Source organism: Amblyomma americanum, chromosome 9 (genome assembly GCF_052857255.1).
Source record: "Amblyomma americanum isolate KBUSLIRL-KWMA chromosome 9, ASM5285725v1, whole genome shotgun sequence".
Lineage (NCBI taxonomy): Eukaryota > Metazoa > Arthropoda > Arachnida > Ixodida > Ixodidae > Amblyomma > Amblyomma americanum.
In genome coordinates, this window is record NC_135505.1 from 56,376,932 (window position 1) to 56,381,273 (window position 4,342).

At 49.7% G+C, this 4,342-nt stretch overlaps 2 pseudogenes; both read right to left on the minus strand.

Moving 5' to 3' along the window:
- Window positions 1-929: 929 nt before the first annotated feature.
- LOC144104045 (uncharacterized) lies at window positions 930-2,170 on the minus strand (annotated as a pseudogene).
- Window positions 2,171-3,579, minus strand: LOC144103351 (uncharacterized; annotated as a pseudogene).
- Between the last annotated feature and the right edge of the window lie 763 nt (window positions 3,580-4,342).

The window sequence follows — 4,342 nt, forward strand, 5'->3', positions numbered from 1 at the left end:
CCTAGCGCGGGCGAACATTCGCTCGGAACCTTGCTGGTGAGTCGGATGTCCTCGATTCATTAGCGTACCTTGTTGCTAGCTGGCGTTATTGTTTCTATAGCAATAAATGCCTGTTTGTGTCAGCCAATGTGTCGCTCCTTTGTTCCCCCAGAGTAAGGCCCGCCGTGGTCGGCGAGCGCTCGGTAGCGTACGCGATCACGGGGTGGGGTCCGGGCGGCTTTGAACCGTGTCAGCCGCGATTGAGTGGGGAGAACGTACTTATCTCCCCAATTCAAACCCCACAAGCCCTATTATTAAGCCCGCTAAAGGACGCTGGTTTCCACCTTCCGTGTTTATTTTCGCACGAGTGGTTTTATTTGTTGCTAGCCGCCTTAGTTGTTTTAATGCATCGGGTCGATGCTTCTTTGAGAGGGGAGTAATATCGCGAATCTTTGCAGTGTTTGTTCATTCTCAGAAGCTGCGGCACGCCGCTTTATCGCTTTGTTTGCGGCGCAAGACGCGACTCGATTGATCGCAGCCAGGCAGAGCTGATGCTACGTTTTTCCAGAACCTTCTTGTAACTTTGCACGCTTTATCTCAAAACTTCGGTATCCGCTTTAAATTGGGCACGGCCATAGCCTCCTATATGTTTTCATGCCCGCCCACTGAAAGAAGGAACAAAGCGCGCCGTCCGTACCGCCTAGTTCATGCGCCCGCCACCAGATCGCGCTGCCAACCCATACCCAGTCCCAGAGTAGACGACGCGACAACGCTGCTTGCGCGGGCGCTCGTTGAGACACGTTAGGCGTTCGTATTTGACATGGAACTATTAAATAAAATCGCACGTTGAATTGATGTTTGTACACAATGTGCACCGGAAGTAAGCAACACAAAAGATGTTGTGAAGAGCCAGACCTTCACCAAAAAGTGCCTAACTGTGAGATCATAGCTCACAGTTTGAGGGTCTTTCGTGACAGCGGTTTTATTTCAAACACTTTAGCCATGTCGTGTTTGTCTGTCGCCTTCATTGCAAAATTTGTGAAAATTGGGCGAAAAACTTCGTCAACAACAGTTGTAGCAGGTTCTCTTGGTGTCCTGGAGTCGAGCACATCAAGGTTTTGCGCTAGCGGAGTATTGCAGCGGCATTACTCACAGCCTCCTTCAAAGGGTGATTCATGTGCCTTCTTCTTGCGAGAAGAACGCAGATAAATTTCTCTAATGCGTAGAGAACCGCTAAAAGTTGTCCAGATGGGTAGATGAGTCCACCGCGGTCTTGGTGCTTTATCAGCGAGTCCGAGGGCGCCGAGGCGTTTGGCTTTGCTAACAGGCTGACGCACTCCTCACAATCGATCTTTTCTTGTACAGCTCTTGCCAAGTAGCCGCCGACCATAGCCAATGCTGCGACATCTGGAGTAGGAAGCACAGGCTGTCCTCGCTTGAGTCGCTCTGTGAGCTCTCTACATGCATCTGCAGGGAATTCCTTGCTGGTTCCTTCCCTTGTGTTTTTCTGTTGCGGCAGCGTTGACAAGCAATCGCTGCCTTCTGCTGCCATTACGTTGCTCGTACTTGACGCCGACGCGATTCCAGTCTTCAGAGTCTTCTCGATACCCGAGAGAACAGCTCGGGCATCCGTTTGATCATTTGAGCCTGCTGACTTCCTCAGCCAGCCAAAAAACGTCTCGATTGGATCAGACGACATTTTCCTGGTTAAAATAAAGTGAAAGCACATCTCTTCAAGAAGATACCGAATGCACTCAACATTTGAACGAGCTGTCATCACCAGACCTTCATAAGTCTCCTTGGTTAGGAAGTTCTTCGCCAGGCACTGGCTTTTAAGGTCGGCCAGGTAGTCGAGAAAGCTTTTTTCAAGCCAGATCAGCCGTTCATCGCTTGTAGATTCCAACTGCTTGCAGTCGGCATTGTTCTGGTGTATGTGCTGGGTAGAATTGCTCACGTCCATGAGCATGAACCAGCGGTGCATGGTGTCCATAAATTCAACCGTCCGTCCGACACCAGCGAAACTTGCGTCGCATGTGTGGCCCGCTTGCTCTTGCAGGAGCTTCAGTGCAGCTGTCACGGCAGGAGACAAAACTTGAATTGCTCTTTTCACGTTCATTTTTTCAATATTTGTGGGGAACACGTGTTTCCAAGTTAGAAATCGAACTGGCTTTACAAGGCTGCCTTGCTGCATTTAGTAGAGGCTCTTCAAATGGCTCGCCGTTATTTCGCCGCCTTTTCCAATGTCACACGACAAAAACTGCGATCGCACGTTTTTGACTAAGTGGCACTGATCGAATGCTAAGAAAAACTTTCGATTCGGTGTTCCGGGGTTCTCAATGCAATGCGTGAGGCTTCCGTTGCATAGAAGTTGGAACGCTAAGACATTGATTTTGTGATTGTCGGTGACGATGCGCACGACGAAAAATTCTATGTCTTCAACTTCCTTCAGGACGTGTCGCATGAGCGTGTGCAGCTCGCGGCCAGTGCAATTTCTCGTGAAAAAGTAGGCCACGGGTATTTTGAACGAAACTGAAAGGCCGTTGAGGACGAAGCACAGAAGTGAGTTGGCTAGCACAGGCTCATTTGTTGTTTCCTTAGGAAAGCTCCCACCGTAGTCTACTTCGCCGATGAAGGCGTCCCTTTGTTTATGGTAAAGTAGCCTCTGTTTCACGCGCATTTCGTCTACAATCAACAAACACGCTCTGGATTGCGATGAGGGATGAGAAGCGAGCTCGGTTGACAGCCTTTGCTTCACGAGTTCCGTCACGCCGATTTCTCCACGCGATGAGCCCATAAAACTCTCCAGAGTGCTTCGACTGGGCAGCTGGAGAAAGCCAGTAGTCCTTATATGCTCGTATGCGCGAGTCGAGAGGTTACGTAAAACCACAGCATGGCGCACTGTAAGATCAGACCACATTGGTTTCGTTTTCCCGAAATTCTTAACTTGTTCTACTAATACTGACGCAGCCAAGTCATTCTCCTTCGATTTCTCGACAACTTGGAGGGATGCATGAACAAAGGACTCTTCCTTGAGCTTTTGTATCTCCTGTTTGCAGTTGTCGACCGTATTCTTGAGCCGCTTAATACGCGCGTTTAAGTCTCGTTCTTTGCGCTTCCACTTTCGTTTTTCCATTGTCGAAACCGAGAATTGTGAAGACACTTGCACTGCTCTGTCCATTCGCACAGTCGCGGTGATGCAGCGCTCGCTAGCGCCGTTGTTCACGGCTGGCAACGGCTCGGTAGCGGTGCAGTCGACAGGTGACAAATCTTCAAAGCCGACGTCAACAACCGGCAATTCGTCGAGCGGATGCGGACTCGACTCCATTTGGTTGTCGACTGCTCGTCGCTTCGGCGGTGGTGGGTTGGCTAGCGCAGCAGCCTCGCGCTTTTTCACTGACGCATCTCTTGTCGCTGTTTTTTTTAGGAGGCTGCAAGTACGCCGGATATTCTTCGAAAATGCTGGGGATAGTGTCTTTCTTAAGTTTCCAAATTTTGCAACCTTCCTTAAAGTCAGAGGAACTGAAGTTTCGGCTGCATACAGTCGAATAGCACGACGTCGTATTTGGTGCCCAGTTTTCACGAGAAATGACTTTTAGCCATTTTGCGCACAGTACCGGATCACTTGGTATTTCGTGGAACGATACGCCCGGCGTCCGTTGTTTGCTGGATGACTTGCAGCGTGGCACACAGCAGTACGGCATCTTGTCGGGCGCAGGACACCACCACCGATTCCACACTGCAGATAGAAAACTGATTGGGTATAAAAAAGAAAGTAACACAAAGAAACGATAAGAAATATGAATCGTAAATCGCTGATTTTATAGTAGTAAAGCAATATACATTGCAACGACGCCAACAACTAACACGTGGTCGCGGAAAACCTAGTAAACAAACGGTCGTTTCATTTGTGTACACTGCTCACAAATTTGGTCATGTATCCCTGATATTTCAAGAAAAAAAAAATAAACATGCTGCTGTCGCAAAGCGCACACACTTACCTGCAAACAACACGACGGAAATCGCACAACTCTTGATTTACAGGTCGGTTTGGGTGCTTCGATGGGCCTCGACGCCTAGCTGTGTCTGCGAGAGCGAGAGCAAGTATGGGGTGCGAGCGCCTTTCGCGGAGAGCCGAGGCGTAAATCGAGGAGGAAAGGAGAGGGCGACGGACGGTCTCCGCACCACCACTGCGCGGGCATGAAAAAATATACGAGGCTATGGCACGGCAGACAGCGGTGGGCCATTCGTTCAACGACAGCTGAGCACGCTTGTCGCTTCACCGCCGCCGAATAATTCAGTCCATTGTGTGGCGCAAGTCAGCCGAATAAACAGTTTTCGTTTAGAAGAACCTCAGTCCGTCTTC